The sequence below is a fragment of the Symphalangus syndactylus genome, chromosome 14 (assembly GCF_028878055.3).
Source record: "Symphalangus syndactylus isolate Jambi chromosome 14, NHGRI_mSymSyn1-v2.1_pri, whole genome shotgun sequence".
NCBI classification, from domain to species: domain Eukaryota; kingdom Metazoa; phylum Chordata; class Mammalia; order Primates; family Hylobatidae; genus Symphalangus; species Symphalangus syndactylus.
In genome coordinates, this window is record NC_072436.2 from 99149474 (window position 1) to 99167514 (window position 18041).

Consider the following 18041-nt stretch of genomic DNA (forward strand, 5'->3'; position numbering starts at 1 on the left):
GCAGAGTATTCTCAAAGCCTCATGTCAATAGGTCAGTTTCTTAATCTCTCAAGACTGCTCTATGAAAAACTTGTGACTTCTGGTTTTTAACTGTAATTTTAATTAAAAGTTAATTTAAAAATTTAGGGTTTATGATTTTAATTTCCATAGTATAAATTTAAAAGTCATTTGCATTTGACTTGCCTCTAGTTGACAAATAATATCTTTGACCCACACATAAAGGAATTTTAAGAACTGCTCAAGGAAAAGTATTTTTTTCTGCAGTGGAACAAGGAGTAACTTTACGGTTTCTGAAATCATGACATTCAAGATCCTTTCTGAAGCTGGCCTAGCAGGTTAATGCAATATGGGCATTGTTTTCTCGAAGCTGAGGTTACAGCAAACAGAGCATTCTCCTATACGTGAATAAAGAACGCTGGTTCATAGAAGGGAGGGTGCCGCACAGGGGTCACCATAAGGTTGCATAAGCCAGAAAATGAGCCAGAGGGGACTGCTGAGTCCCAGGAGAGTTGCCATACAGGCTTGGATTTCTTAATTTTTTATCTATTCTTGTATAGTCTGTTAAAAACTACATCTATTGAGTCTTCAAAGCACTGTGCCAGCATTATAGCTGTTAAGGTAAGCAAGATAGATTAGTATTCTCAAGTGACTTACAGCTTCATGGGGAAAACAAATAGGTAAATAAGTAATTGTGAAAGAGTGTGATAAGTTTCACAACAGGGAAAGATTAGGGTGTTGGGAGAACAGAGCAGGGGGACCCAGCCTCATCAAGTGGAGGATGGAAAATGGCCTTTTCTGAGGTCTGAAGGATGAGCAGGGGAAGCCAGTAGAGGGAGGAGTTTAGGAATGAGGTTCCAGATGGTGGGTTCTTCTTGTGTGAAGTCCTAGGAGCAAAAGATAATGCAGTGCATTGGGAATTGAAAGAAATTTACTGTGGGAGGAGAGGAGGTAGTTGCAGGGTGTGAGAAGCAAGTGGGAGAGTAGGCTGCAAAGATAGGTAGGGCTCCACTAGACAGGCCATGGTGAGGTGAGAGTTTAGCTAAAAGACACTGAGAAGCCACTGAAAGGTTTAAAGATAGAACGTGATGTGGTGAGTCATATTTTAGGACTTTAGCTGTTTTTTAGGAAAATAACTCACTGTGATTGAAAGAATAGATTGGAAGGGGACACAATTAGGGGCAGTGAGACCAGTTAGGAAGCTATTGCAGATTTTCAGTTGACAGATTTTGAGAGTCTGGACTAAGGCAGTGTCATTGGAAATGCAGATAGGTTGAAGGGCATTGAGAAGGTAAATAGGCTTGGTGAAAAATTTAATGTGGATATGAGGAAGAAGAAGAATCTAGTGTGGCTGGTGTATGAAAATGCCACAGATTGAGCTATTCAGGAATAGATTTGAGATGGGGAGGATGATGTTCAGTTTTGGACTTGTTGAATTTTGGTCCATTTTGGGCTTGTTGAATTTAGCAGGATGTGAGTTACATGGGTCTGGAGCTTGAGAGACTTGTATGAGCTGGTAATATAGATGGTAAATGAAACCTGGGAGAAGGTATAAAGGGAAAAGAGAAGGGAGACTAGGACAGAATACTGAAACATCAGCATTTGAGTGACAGGGAGAAGAGAAATGTCCTATGGCCGGAGAGCAGGAGGAAAACCAGGGAAGCCTGGGCCAAGGAAGAGAGAGTTTCAAAAAGAGAGAGGTTAATTATCAAATGCTGAGCACAGGCTAAGTAAGATAAGGACTGAAGAGTGTCTGTTGGAGCTAGTACAAGGTAGACCTTGGAATTTATGGTAAGAGAAGTTTAAGAGCAGTGGTGGGCCAGAAACCAAATTGCACTGGAGTGGAAAGAAGAGGAAATGAAGGCAGAGTATTTAATCACTCTCCTTCAAAAGGAGAGGGGCTATGTTCTGAAGAGGACATGAGGCTAAGGAAACTTTCCCATCTCCTGATGGGAAAGAGGCAGTAGAGTGAGTAAGTTTGAAGATGCAAGAAACAGATGGCATAATCAATAAAATGAGGTGATGGGGAGTGGGATCTGAAAAGTGAAGGGAGGAATTAGGCTTAAGCAGGAGGAGCTTTAATTTGTTGGGTGCAAAGGGGGCAAATATGAGCACAAATGTAGGCATCTTGCAGATGTGGAGGCGGGAATTTGCCACAGCAACCCACAATGGCTAAGGGACTTCAACCACTCCCACTATTCTAGCCCTCTGCCATTTCCTTTTAGCCGGGACAGCTTAAGACCAATTAAGATAATATTTTTAAAAGAGCTTTGAAAATGGTAGACGATTAGAAATGTAGTGGAGTGAAATGATTATGTGAAGTGATGTGAAATGGTGGAAAAACTGGCTATGAAATTTACTTGCTGTGTGATTTTGGGAGGGCGCCTTCACCTCACTCAGATTCCTCAGTTTTCATTTATAAAGTACCCTCCTCCTCAGCTCTATAGAGTTATTGTTATCTTCCAGTGCAGTGGCTATCATTGTGGGTTATATGAGTATTGTCCATGAAGGGTGATGTGGGATGGGTAGGGCAAGTTTTAATAGTGGTAACAGTGAGGAAAGGGTGGCATTTGGTGAGCAGAAGGAGATTCAGGAATTCTGGACATCTCACAATCCACTTGACAGTCTCACAGATTTTTCCCATCTCCGCACCACATGACTCCCCCTGCCCTAAATAGTATTACTTCTTTAAACAATTAAGCTTTTCATTTTCAGTTAATTGTGTATTCACATGAAATAATACTGAATGGTCCATGCACTTTTTACTCGGTTTCCTCCGATAGTAACATCTTGCAAAACTAGAGTATAATATCACAACCAAGATACTGACATTGACACAGTCAAGATACAGTACATTTCCATCACTACAATGATCCTTTGTGCTGCCTGTTTTTTTTTAGCTACACCCACTTGCCTTCTTTCCTCCCTCCTTAATATGTGGCAACCACTGATCTGGTCTCCATTACTATAATTTTGTCCTTTCAAGAATGTTATATAAAAGGTTAATGTGCAGTCTTTTGAGATTGGCTTTTTTTTTTACTCAGTTCATTTTTTTTTTGAAATTCATTGAAGTTGTTGTATGTATCAATATTATTGCTGAGTAGTATTCTATGGTATGAATATTTCACAGTTGTTTCACCATTCACCCATTGAAGGACATCTAGGTTGTTTTCAGTTCGGGGTTATAACAAATAAAGCTGCTATAAACAGTCATATATGGATTCTTGTGTGAACATAGCTCTTCATTTCTCTGGGATAAATGCCTGGTAATGCAATTGCTGGGTCACAAGGTAGTTGTACGTTTAGTTTTTAGAGAAACTGTTTTCCAGAGTGGCTTGTACTCATTTTATATTCTCACCAACAATGTATGAGTGATCCAGTTTCTTCATAACCTTGAAGATTTCTTCATAACCTTGATCTAGTTCCTCATAACATTGCCAGCATTTGGTGTTTTCACTATTTTTTTTTTTTTTTTGAGATGGAGTCTCACTGTCACCTAGGCTGGAGTATAGTGGCATGATCTTTGCTTGCTGCAACCTCCGCCTCCCGAGTTCAAGTGATTCTCATGCCTCAGCCTCCTGAGTAGCTGGGACTACAGACATGCATCACCGTACCTGACTAATTTTTGTATTTTTAATAGAGACAGGGTTTTACTGTGTTGCCCAGGCTGGTCTCGAACTCCTGACCTCAAGTGATCCACCTGCCTTGGCTTCCCAAAGTGCTGGGATTACAGGCATGAGCCACCACACCCAGATAGGTGTTGTCACTATTTTTTATTTTAGGCATTCTGATACGTGTATAGAGATATCTCAGTGTGGTGTTAATTTTTCATTTCCTTAATGGCTACTGATGTGAAAATATTTTTATGTGCTTATTTGTCATCTGTATATCCTTTTTGATGAAATGTCTATGTAATTTTCTCATTTTCTTATCTGATGTTTCTTAACTGTCACATTTTGAGAGTTCTTTTCACATTCTAGATAATAGTTGTTTGTTGACTATTGGTTTGATTATGGTTTGCAAATATTTTCTCTCCCATTATGTAGCTTGTCTTTTCATCCCCTTAGCCACAGTCTTTCGCAGAGCAAACTTTTAAATTTTGATGAAGTCTAATTTATCATTTTTTCCTTTAATGGATCATGCTTTTGGTGACAAGTCTAAACATTCTTTGCCTATCCCTGGATCCTGAAGATTTTCTCCTAAGTTTTTTTTCTAAAAGTTTTATAGTTTTATGGTTTATATTTAAGGGTCTTTGTTCCATTTTGAGTCAGTATAAGATGTGAGACTTAGGTCGAGGATCTTTTTTTGGTCTACAGATGTCCAATTCTTCCAGCACCATTTGCTGAAAAGGCTGTCTTTTCTTTATTGAATTGCTTTTGTTCCTTTGTCAAAAATGAGTTGGGTATATTTGCCTGGTTCTATTTCTGCAGTCTTTATTCTGTCCCATTGATCTATGTGTCTCTCCTTCCACCAGTACCACAGAGTCTTGATTATGGTAGCAATATTATAAGTCTTGAAAATAAGACTGATTCCTGCCACTTTATTTTTATTTTAGCTATTCTAGCTCTTTTGTCTTTCCATGTCTTTCCACGTATTCATTTTAGAATAATCTTGTCCATATCTATAAAACAATCTTGCTGGATTTTTGATAGTTATGTCAAATCTGTATGTCAGTTTGGGGAGAATTGACATCTTTACTATGCTGGATCTTTCAATCCATGAACATGATATATTTCTCTATTTAAATAATTGATTAATTGGCATTGAATAGTTTTTGACATACGAGTTATAATACATGTTTTACATTTAAGCATTCAATTTTTTGAGTGATTTTAAGTGACATTGCATTTTTAATTTTTGATATTCATGTATTCGTTGCTACTGTATGGAAATACAGTTGATTTTTGTATGTTTGTCATATCCTACAACCCTTCTGAACTCACATTCTAGGAGTTTTTCTTTTGAAGATTCCTTGGGGTTTTCTGTAAAGACAGTTATGTCTACTGCAAATAGGAACAGTCTTATTTTTTTGTTTCTGATATCTATTTCTTTTATTTTCATCTGCTGCCATATTGCGTTGGCTAGAGCTTTCAGCACTATATTGAATAAGAGTGTGAGGGTGGATATTTTTTGCCTCATTCCTCATCTTAGAGAGAAGACATTCAGTCTTTTACTAAAGTATGATATTACTGTAGGTGTTTTGTTCCTTGTTAAGTTGAGGATGTTCTCTCTTATTCCTATTTTTTTTGAGTTTTTTTAAAAATCATAAATGGGTGTTGAATTCTGTCCAGTATTTTTCTGTACTGATTGATACGATCCTGTGATTTTTCTTCTTTAGCCAGTTAATAAAGTGGATTATAGTCTTTGATTTTAGAATACTGAACCAACCTTGCATCCCTAGAATAAGCCCCACTTGATCATGGTGTGTACTTCTTTTATTATATTGTTGAATTCTACTTGCTAATATTACGAATTATTGCTTTTATATTCATAAGGGTTATTGGTGTTTAGTTGTCTTTTTTGTAAAGTCTTTGTCTGGTTTTGTTTTTCGGGTAATAGTGTCTTCATAAAATGAGTTGGAAACTGTTCTTTTCTGTTTTCTAGAAGAGAATGTGTAAATTGGTTTTAGTTCTTTTTAAAATAAATGTTTGGGAGAATTCTTCAGTGAAGCCATCAGGGCCTGGAGATTTCATTTCTGCTCTTTATTATTTCCTTCTTTCTGCTTGCCTTGAGGTTGTTTTGCTGTTTTTCTTTTCTAGATTCTTGAAGTGAAAGCTTATAGTATTGATCTGTTATCTTTCCTTTCTAATGTATGCATTTAGTGCTGTGCATTTCTGTCTCAGTACTGCCTTGAATGCATTCCATAAATTTTGATATGCTGCATTTTTATTTCATTCAGTTAAATGTATTAAAAATTTTCCTTGAAGAATTCCTCTTTGCCCTATGATTATTTAAAAGAATGTTATTTAGTTTCCAAGTGCATGGAGATTTTCCTGCTATCTTTCTGTTATTGATTTCCAGTTTGATTCCATGTTGGTTGGAGAACACAGTCTACATGATTTTAATTCTTTTAAATTTGTTCTGTGACCAAGGGCAACCTGGTAATCTTGGCATATATCTCATGGGCACTTGAAAATAATGTATATTTTGCTGTTGTTGGCTAGAGTGTTCCAAAAACACTGACTAAATTCTGTTGGTTGATGGATTGTGGAGTTTTTATATCCTTGCTGGTTTTCTGTCTAGTTGTTCTATCAATTGTTGACAGAGGGATGTTGAAATCTCTAGCTATAATTGTGGATTTGTCTATTTCTCCTTTCAGTTCTATCAATTTTTGCTTTGCATATTTTGCAGCTCTATTGTTTACATACACATGTAAGATTGCTACATTTTATTGGTGGATTGATTCTTTTATCATTGTATGATGTTTCCCTGTCTCTGGTAATTTTATTTGTTCTGAAATCTACTTTATCTGATATCAATATGGCCATTTCTGCTTTCTTTTGATTGTGTGATATATCTTTTTCCATTCTTCCATTTTTATTTTTATTTTTTCACTGTTCAAGGTTTATTGGGGGTTTTAGTTGGTACGACACTTGGATAGTTGGTTGCACTGTTTATATGTTGGTCTTTTTACATTATATTGTAATGTATGCTACTGATATATCTAGTTCACAAAATAAGATCCTTGGAACAATTATGTACAAGACATGCAATACTGGATTTATACACTGGATCCCAGGATGTGACTGATTGGGAAAAATGTTGGACTAGTCATTGTTCAGTGAGGGAGCCAGCAAGTTATAAAACACACGATAAACATCCATCTGGCTCAAGGGGCAACTGCAGCATGTGCAGCATTGGCAGTGGTGCCTCAGAGGTCATAGAACTATTTCAGACTAACCAGTTTGGGACTACACAGGATTAGTACCATCCAGCATTAGGATATAGCTGCAGGATTTTACAAACCATTTCTGTTTCTAACTTTAGGAATTGATGTTTTTCCCAGTCCATCTTAATATTACTGCTATAATCACAGACCAGAAAAAAGGACAACACGCACAACTTCCAACTAAAATCCTGTTGTAGCCTAGATAGTGAAATGGATGACATCAGAAGACTTTAAAATTGCAGCTCTGGCTGGGCGTGGTGGCTCACGCCTGTAATCCCAGCACTTTGGAAGGCTGAGGTGGGCAGATCACCTGAGGTCAAGAGTTCAAGACCGGCCTGGCCAACATGGTGAAACCCCTTCTCTACTAAAAATACAAAAATATAGCTGGGCGTGGTGGTGGGCACCTGTAATCCCAGCTACTTGGGAGGCTGAGGCAGGAGAATCGCTTGAACCCAGGTGGTGGAGGTTGCAGTGAGCTGAGATCTTGCCATTGCACTCCAGCCTGGGCAACGAGTGAAATTCCATCTAAAAAAAAATGTATAAAAAAAATTAAAAAATTGTGCTCTTTTTGGATCCCCCAAAGTGTACCTGCACTCTTCTTCAAACGGGCCTCTTCCTCAGGAGTCAGAGTCACCTTCACAAGGTCTGAGATTCCATTCTGTCCCAAGATGCAAGCAACACTAAGGAAGACATCATCCTTTATTCCATAGAAACCCTTAATCGTGGTGGAAATTGGGTGCATCCGCCTAAGATTCTTCATTATACTCTCTGCCAAATCTGCCACACACAGTCCAATGGGGAGAGTCCAATGGCCCAGGATGTGTAGCCTTTCAGTTTGATCACCTTGTAAGGACTCTCAACCACCTGCTTGTGAACCTCTTTCCACTGTTCCTTATCTGTATCAGTCCCTAAACGTGAGTGCAGAGTCTTCAGGGAAACACCAGCAACATTCACTCCACTCCATAAAGGCACACTAGAATCTCCATGTTCCCCAAGGACCCGCCCATGACAGCTTAATGGGTGAACTCCCAGCTTTCCCCCATCAGGTAACCGAATTGGGCTGAATCCAGACTGCAACCACTTCCAATAACACGGTTTTTGGGAAAGCCACTTATCTTCCAAGCCACATAGGTCAAGATATCCACTGGATTTGAAACAATAAGCAACTTGCAGTTCGGGCTGTATTTTACAACATTAGGAATGATGAATTTAAAGATGTTCATGTTATGCTGGTCCTATTTAAGACGGCTTTCTCCCTCTTGCTGATGTGCCCCAGACGTGATAATGACCAGCTTGGAGTTTGCAGTTACATTATAGCCTTTGCCAGAGATAATCTTTGGTGTTCTAAGGAAAAGGCTGCCATGTTGGAGATCCATTATCTCTCTCTTCAATTTGTCTTCCATGACATTAACAAGAGCAAGTTCATCTGCCAAGTCCTTCATTAAGATACTGATGGTACAGATCATGGCAACAGCACAAACCCCAACAACTGTAATCTTATGGGGGGATCTGCTCTTCTTTTAGAAGATTATGAGTCAGCTGATCCTTGAGAGTTGCAATATTGGACTTGGAACCAAAAGCAATTGGGAATGCACGTCAGGCAAGTATCGGGGGCGCGTGGCAGTGAGACCCGGACTTGGTGGCAACGGCTCCAGCACTTCCATGTATTTTTAACCATTTATTTTAAACCATATTATTTGCCTTTAATATGATTATTGATACATTAAAGTTTAAGTCTGCCATCAGATATTTTGCTGTGTTTTCTCTCTGACTTTATTTCTCAATTTTCTTTTCCCTTTTTCCTGTTCAAAATGCAGGCTGCTTGAATATTTTGTAAAATTTCATTTTGATTTTCCAATAGTGTTTTGAGTGTATTAGTCTATAGTGTTTTGAGTCTTAGTAGTTGCTTTAGGTATTACCTCATACTCACTCACCCCAACACACACATGCATCTTATCACACACACAAATGTCCGTTGGTGTCATCATTTTACAAGTTTCACATGAAGTGTAGGAGACTTACCTCTTTTTGTGTCCCTTTCCCTTCCCTATTTATAACAAAATTGTCTTAAATATTTTCTCTACATACATTCAAGACCATATTAAACATTATTACATTTTTTGCTCCAACCGTCAACAGAATTCAGAAGGCTCAAGAGGATAAGGAAAATCTATGATATCCACCTATATTTTTGCTTATTGTATTCTTTTCATTTTTCTTCTTTCTTTTCTTTCTTTCTTTCTCTTCCTCCCCCCTCCCCCCTTCCCCTCCCCCCTCCTCCTTCACTCTCTCTGTCTGCCTTCCTTCCTTTCTTCCTTTCTTCCTCTCTCTCTCTCTCTCCCTCTCTCCCTCTCTCTCCCTCCCTCTCCCTCCCTCCCTCTCCTTCCCTCTCCAGAGTCTTGCTTTGTCACCAGGCTGGAGTGCAGTGGTGCAATATCCACTCACTGCAACCTCCACCTCCCAGGTTCAAGTGATTCCCCTGCCTCAGCCTCCCGAGTAGCTTTCCATTTTTCTAATATTTTAAGAAACTTCTTTAACCACTTCCTTTCTATTTATAAAACTTCCTTTAGTCATTCTTTTAGGGTAGGTCTGCTGGCAACAAATTCTCTTTATTTTCCTTCATTTGAGAACTTTTTGATCTTCATTTCTGAAGGATATTTTTGCTGCATAAAGCATTCTGGGTTGACAGTTATTTTCTTTCAGCACTTGAAAAATGTTGTGTCACTTTCTTTTAGTTTCCATGGTTTCTGATGAGAAATCAACTGTGATTTTAATTGTTTTTCTTCTACAGGTAAGTTGTCATTTGTCTCCTGCTGCTTTCAAGACTTTTTTGTCTTTAGTTTTCAGACCTTTGACCAAGATCTATTTTGGTGTGGATTTCTCTGACTCTACTCCCATGAGGGGTTTGGGGCAATTCATTATAGTCTGGTGAGAGTGAAAGTCTTGGCTCCCCACTTGGCCTTTGCTGGTATGAATTTTGGGTGGGATCATAGTTTTTTTCTGTGATGTTTGAATGCAGTAAAGTGGCTATATTCTTTTTTTTTTTTGAGACGCAGTTTAACTCTTGTTGCCCAGGCTGGAGTGCAATAGCATGATCTTGACTCACTGCAGCCTCAGTCTCCCAGGCTCAAGTGATTCTCCTGCATTAGCCTCCTGAGTAGCTGGGATTACAGGCACCCACCACCATGCCTGGACAGGCACCCACCACCACACCTGACTAACTTTTTGTATTTTTTTTAGTAGAGACGGGGTTTTACCATGTTGGTCAGGCTGGTCTCAAACTCCTGATCTAAAGTTTTATGGATTGCTAGCTTTCTCATTTCCCAGTCCTTTAGCTAGAGAGAGCAGGCTTTTGTTGAGACTTTATTTTCTGCACTTACTGGCATTTCCATGTTGCCAGCTACTGAAGCATCCAGTCTGGGATATATGAGGCAAAAGGAAAACCCAGATAACTTACCACCATGTCATTCTTTAGGTTCCAAGGGCTTTAATTAGTATCCTTTTCTTCTCTCCACCTTTCAAAGTAGCCTTATGCTTGTTTTATATATAAGGTTCAGGATTTCTATTTTTACTTAGCAGGAGGAATACGGAAAAGTACATCTACTCTATCTTCCCAGAAGTGGTATTCTCACTTAGGGCTTTCAGTAACTTAGCAGACATTCTTGTAGTGAAAAAACTGCAGTGAACAGAACCTAGACTCCAATTCTGCTTTACATCTGTCACAAATTATTTTTAGTAATTTTCTAAAAATGCAATGCTGCATAAAACAAGGGAAAGATTGTACTTTGTTTTGTTCTAAATTTTACTAAAAGTTGGTCACCATTTCAGAAAACAACATCACACAGTATTGTAGTTGTTGACTTCACACACTTGTATCTGTCTACATTTGCAAGTGTTGTATTCACAGAAATTCCACATGTAAGTATAAGCATCTGACTACTTCATCATGTTTTCAGGTGTGACCATGCCAAATACTTAAATATGAAAACTGTATTATTTTATTAGCAATTAATTTCCTTTTATTTTCTATAAAAGTAAAAGGAAAATAAAACGGCACTATATTGAAATTTTGCAATTACATGTGTAGATTGTATTTTAACATGAATTTCACTTCAGGATATAAAAGGGGGGTGATTCAAAATAGCTATAAAAAGAGATAATTAGACCTGAAAGGGTTGAGACCACTAATCTAGTGCAATTAGTCAATAAGCTAACCAAATTTAACCCATTAAATACAATGATAGATAATACTATCAAAGAAATATTCAATTATCTAAATAAACCACTAGATGTCCATTGGACTCCTTTTCAGTGTGAGAGAAACCATGGCATTTCTTGATTATCAAATAGAACAGAGAACAGAGATAATAATAGATTTTAGCTTATCTTATAATCTTTAAAGAAAGGCAGACAGGAGCCCTACACAGGGGGTGAATGTCATGCCTTTCAAAAGGTTCAAATGGTACTAACAGAAGATATAGTAGGTATTTTTTTTTAAAAGCCATTTGTGTGATGATGGAAATTCACCTATTTCTTTCCGAGCCTCATTTCTTCATTGTGTACAATGAGGAGGCTGTGGGGCTAAAGAGGATCACCTAAGGGCCCTCCCATCTCAGTAGACAGCAATCGACAGTTTTCATTCCTGAGCTCTTTTGAAAGGATTGAGACAGTGGAAATTTGGTTTCATTTTTCACAAATTGTGAGAGGACTGAGGGCGAATGAAACTTGACTTTCTTCAGGGTGAGATGACAGGATCAGGTGAGAATGAAGCAGAGAAGAGACAAAGATTACTGAGAAAGGACATATTTCTGTAATAGGTTTTTTTGGGTTGTTCTTGTTTTTGTGTGTGTATGTATATGTGGGTTTTTTTTTTCAAGCAACACTTACTTATTCTGTAGATTCTACCTATGCAATATCTTTCAAATCTATTCCCATGGCCACTTTCCCATTTCAGGACCTCCTCATCTGTCATGGACACTTTTTCATATCATCCTAATTAATTTTTTTGTCTATATCTCTCTCCTATGTACACTGACACCAAAATTATCTAAAATAAAGATCTGAGCATGTTATGCTTAAAAACAAGAAACGACCGCCTTAGCATGAAACCACACCCTTCCCCATCTGGTTCTCGCCTGTCCCCCCAGCCCATTGCCACTTTCCCCATACTCCCTCTGCTCTGGCCATGCTTGTCACCAGACATGGCACGCACTTTTATTCTCTGGACCTCTACCTGGAACTTCCCTTTCCCTCTTCAACTGGCAAATTCCTCACTTGTCCTCAAGGCTCAGCTCAAATGCCACCTTTTTTGTGAAGCCCATTCTTGGTTCGCTAAGTAGAATTAAATAATTTCTCTCCACAGCCATTTGCACATAGTCTGTGAAGGCACTTGCCACACTGTGTTATAAGGTCCATGTCAAAAGGATTGGTGTCCCTCATTAGACTTGTGAACCTCTCAAGGGCAGGCATTGAGTTGTATTCATTATTTAATCTTTAGTGCTTGGCACACAGTGAGTACACAGTAAATGTTGAATGAATGAGTGAATGCATAAAGGGCTCCAACATGGTATTTTAAGTACTATATACATATAGTCCTAAACCTGACTGCACATCAGAATCACCTGGGAAGTCAGTGAAAATCCGGATTCCTAGCTCTTATCTACCATTATTTTGTAGTTTGATAAGCTCTGAGTGATTCTTATGCAGACATCCTGGTGCTGGTTCTTAGATGGCCTTTGGAACCATCACCAAATCCATTATAGATGAGGTTCTAAAACTTCCCAACCAGGAATTTCACAGCTCATCCCAGGATGATATCTTCCATCTTATATTCTGAACTTTTTCCAAGAGCCATTGAGGCCACTTTGATATGTGGAAAATTTCAGAATTATTTTGGGGGCTTTAAAAACGTACAATATACGTGTCTGGGCCTCTCTTTGTGGAGGTACTGACATGCCTTAGGGAGGACAAAGAGAAGATTCAGGTGTGATCATTTATATTTTAAAACTCTGTAGGTGACTTTGGTAGGTCATACTCTACCTTGATGACTCTGCACTTATACCAAAACATATATTACCTACATTTTATGGGGTGGGGACCACAGACTTTGGTTCATGTTTAATTTTGCTTTGATATCTCAGAGCCAAGACCAATAAGAAATTCAGCTATCTCTAGTTTTTGGTTAACCACCCTCTAAATGAGCTGGAAGGCACAACTGCTCCTGCGGAAAATGGCTATAAAAGGCAAGCTGCTTCTGGCTATCTTGATCACACAGATATTGAAGCAGGCTGGGTAAGAGAAGATGTAAGGGGGAGTGTGAGAACGTGTCACCATGGGAGGTTACTCCAAAAGAGTAACCCCGTTAGGTTTGATGGGCTTTTATTCCCCTCTGGATTGTCAGGGGATCTGCGTGGCTGGACAAATCATTTAAAACCCCTCCAATGAGCTGCTGTTTTACCACTTTCACCTTGGACAGCCAGGCTGTTGAGTATTTATTATTGCAGTGCATCAAGCTGGTGGCAGCTTAGATTACCACTGACAGCACAAGCTAGCAAGGCAGTTTGGTCCTGCCATCTTAAATTCTCAGTCTGCTCACTTGTAAAATGGGGACAATAATACCAGTTTACAGAGAACATTTGAGGGAGATGCCACTGTTTTGATTTCCAGGTGCCCTGTGTATTACATTGTTTTCTGCTGCTTACTTCTGAGCTACAATTTATGTTTTAATTTTAATTTTAATTTTTTTTTTGAGACAGAGTCTTGCTTTGTCACCTAGGCTAGAGTACAGTGGTGCAATCTCGGCTCACTGAAACCTCTGCCTCCCAGGTTTAAGCGATTCTCCTGCCTCAGCCTTCTGAGTAGCTGGGATTACAGGCATGCACCACCACACCTGGCTAATTTTTTTTGTACTTAGTAGAGACAGAGTTTCACCATCTTGGCCGGGCTGGTCTTGAACCCTTGACCTCAGGTGATCCGCCCGCCTTGGCCTCCCAAAGTGCTGGGATTACAGGCATAAGCCACTGTGCCTGGCCTATTTTAATATTTTATTATGGAAAAGTTCAAACACACAAAAGAAAACAGTATAATGAACTCCATGTACCTTTCATGTAGCTTCAGTTATCAACATTTGCTACTCTTGTTCCATTTACTTTCAAACGTTTTTTTCAGAAGTATTTACTTTTTTGTAATTTAAATTTTAGTTTTCAACATGACACAAAATCTACATGTGGTTTGAAAACAAAATAGCTTCTAAGTTTATAATTGCAAAACACTGCATATGTTTATTTTCGACTTTTTATTTAGAAATATTTTCAGACTTACAGAAAAGCTGCAAGAATAGTAGTACACTGAATTTACATATCCCTTTGTCCAGACTCACACAAAATTAAAATGTAATCACTTTTGCTTTATTACTCTCTTACTCTGTGGATATATTATGTATACACATATAAAATCTATATGCATATATATGTATTTTCTAATATATAACCATATATAATTAGCGCATTCTACCTGATTAAAATAACTACTTAATATCATGTAATACTAGCTGCAGTTTTTCCTGATTATCTAAAAAATGTCTTTAACAATTGTTTGTTTTCAAACCAGGATTCAAATCTATTGCCTTTAATTGTTGACTCTTAAGCCTGTCTCTCTTTCTCTTTTTCTTCTCAACACTTACTTTGAAACACTTCAAACCTGGGGGAAATGGAAAAGTTCTCTATAGCTCCCTCTCTCTGTCCTTTGAGCTCTTGGTTCTGCCTTCTGAGCCACCCTTCCTTTTTATGAAAGCCAGCACAAGTATGCAGGTGAGTAGTTTTGTCAGCCTTTCCACTGCCAGTAGAATTTTGGGAGTCTGATAGTCTTTATGTATTTTGTACTCTTTCTATTTCTTTTTTGTTCAAGCCGGTGGTATTTCTGCTGAAACAGTTTCCCATAAGAACTTTGTGTATCTCCTGTAGATTTCCCTGGGGTTCATTCCACTAGACAAAAGCCATATTGACAGATCATTTTGAGATAAACCCTTCTGTCTCTTGACTTCTGCTGAGATGGCTAAGGGACTACACTTAAGCCCTCTGGTTGATTGAGAAGATCTGTGAGGCACACCTTTAATTTCTTGAAAGTGTCCTCTCATGACTGAGTAATATAATTTTTTGCTCTTTCTGAGGCTTTAGCAAAAGATTGTATAACCATACTCTTGGTCTTTTCTCTAGGGCTTGCTTTCCTGATATTGAATCTCTTAATTTTAGTGTCTGGAGACACTGAGAAATTTCAAAATCATCAAATTCTGGTCCATTTTTGTTTAACAGTTCAAGTCTCAATTTATCCCTTTCATATTGAATTTTATTATAAGTGGCAAGAAGAGAAGAGCCAGGTAGCATCTTCAATATTTTGCTTAGAAATCTTAGCTGTATAACTGAACTTCATCACTTGCTCGTTTTGCTTTCCACATAAATGCAAAGAATGATTTTACTAAGCTCTATGCCTTACAAGAATCATTGTGTCTTTAGTTTGAAGTAACATGTTCTACACTTCGTTCTGAGTCCACACCAGCAGATTCAAGTCCAGATTTCTACTAACAGTCTGTTCAAGGCAATTAAGTGTTCTCTATCATGCCACTCAGTTCTTTCTGCCTCTGTGTACTGCCCAGTTTCAAAGTCATTCCCAACTTTTTAGGTATTTGTTATAGCACCATCCTATTTCTGTATTAGTTTTCTATTGCTTTGTAATACCTCATTACAAGCTCAGCACATGTTAACTCATAGTTTCTATGGGTTAGGAGGCTATGTAAACATGGCTTAGCTGGAGCGTCTACTCAGAGTCTCACAAAGCTGCATGCAAGGTGTGAACTGGGCTGCATTCTCATCTGGAGGCTCAACTAGAAAAGAATCTGTTTCAAGCTCTTGCAGGTTGTTGGTAGAATTTGTTTACTGTGACTGTATGATGGCAGTCCCCAATTTCTTACTGGCTGTTGGTGGGAGGCCCTGGAGGTTGCACAGTTCCCTGACACATGATCTTCTCCATAGGCAATTCATACATGGCTGTGTACTTCAAGGCCAGCTATGTTAGTCTGTTTGCATTTCTATAAAGGAATACCCAAGACTGGGTAATTGATAAAGAAGTGTTTTATTTGACTTACGGTTCTGTAGGCTGCACACAAAGCTTAGTGTCAGCATCTGCTTCTGGAGAGGACCTCAGGAAGCTTACAATCATGGTGGAAGGCAAAGGGGAGCCAGCGTGTCACAAGGTGACAGAAGGAGCAAGAGAGAGAGGAGGAGGTGCCAGGCTCCTTTAAAGAACCAGCTCTTGTCTGAACTAACAGAGTGAGAATGTACTCATTACCATCGGGAGGGCACCAAGGCATTCATGAGGGATCCACCTACATGACCCAAACACTTCCCACTAGGCCCCACCTCTAACACTGGGGATCACATTTCAACATGAGATTTCGAGGAAACACACATCTGAACCACATCACCAGCAGAAGAATCTCTCACTCTAGTCTGCTAATATGGAGTCTTACATAATGTAGTATACTCATGGGAGTGACATCCCATCCCCAAGTCATATTCTGTTGACTAGAAGCACATTGTAGGTTCTGTCCATACTCACGAAGAGGGGATTGTACAAGGGATGGATCATTAGGGATCATTAGAATATGTCTGCCACACATACTTTATTATGTCTCTATTTTTAAATGAAACTTATTGAGGTTTCCTTTGTAACTTAATGTATGGTCAATTTTGTGAATGTTCCATGTACACTTGAAAAAAAATACATTCATCATTGTTGTATTTGGGAGCTTAATATACATTTTAATCTATATTTTACTAATTATTTTGTTTAGATCTTCTATATCCTTACTATTTTTTTGTCTATTTGACCTGCTTTTAACTGAGAATGGTTAATGTATCCTATTGTTAATGTTTTCCTGCCCATTTCTCCCTGAATTTCTTGTAGTTTCTCCTTTATAAATATGGTTGTTATATTATTTGGTACAAAGATATTATTAACTGTATTTTTACTGTAATGCATTGTTTGACTTTTAAAATGTCCTTTATTATTTCATATAGTGTTTTGTTTTTGAGGTTTCACTATGTGATATCAAGATTGCAATCACTGTTTTCTAGTGTTTTTCATTTGCCTTGTATACATTTGCCTATCTCTTTAATTTTAATCTTTTTGAATAATTTTGTTTAGGTTGTCTCCTTTAAAAATAGCTTTATTTAGGTATAATTGTTAAACTTTACATATTTAATGGCTACAACTTGATGAATTCGGACAGATGAATATACTTATGAAATCTTCATTCACAATAAAAGTGATAGACATATCAGTCACCTTTAAAAGTTTCCTTTTTCTTTATTGTTGCTGTTGTAAAAACTCTTGAGATGAGATCCACTCTTTTAACAATTTTTCAGTGCATAATATAGTAGTATTAACTATAGACACTATGTCGAACAATAGGTCTTTAGAATTTATTCATCTTGCGTAACTGAAACTTTACACCTGTTAAACAGCAACTCCCCATTTTCCCTTCCTTCCAACCCCTGGAGGCCACGATTCTACTTAACATTTTTATGAGTTTGACTATTTTAGTTACCTCATATAAGTGGAATCATGCAATATTTTTCCCTCTGTGACTGGCTTAATTTCACTTAGCAAAATATCTTCCAGGTTCATCCACATTTTTGCAAATGACAAGATTTCCTTCTTAAAGGCTGATTGAGTTTCCATTTTATAAATACATCACATTTTCTTTATTAATCTATTGATGAGTATTTAGATTTTTTCCATATCTTGGCTATTGCAAATAACACTGCAATGAATACGAGAGTACAGATATCTCTTTGAAATCCTGATTTCAATTCTTTTGAATATATACTCAGAAGTGGGGTTTTTGGATCATATGGCAGTTTTACTTTTTTTTTGAGGAACCTCCATACTATTTTCCATAGTAGCTACACCATTTTACATTCCTACTAACAGTTCACAAGTGTTCCAATTTCTTTACATACTCAGCATCACTTATATATATTTGTAATAATAGCCACTCTAACAGGTATGAGATGATATCGATCTCTTTGGGGTTTTGATTTGCCTTTTCCTGATGATGGGTGATATTGAGAATCTTTTCATACACCTATCAGCCACT

The 18041-nt window shown here is 38.0% G+C and overlaps 1 pseudogene; it reads right to left on the reverse strand.

Moving 5' to 3' along the window:
• Nucleotides 1-1413: 1413 nt before the first annotated feature.
• LOC129463037 (L-lactate dehydrogenase A chain-like) lies at nt 1414-8404 on the reverse strand (annotated as a pseudogene).
• Between the last annotated feature and the right edge of the window lie 9637 nt (nt 8405-18041).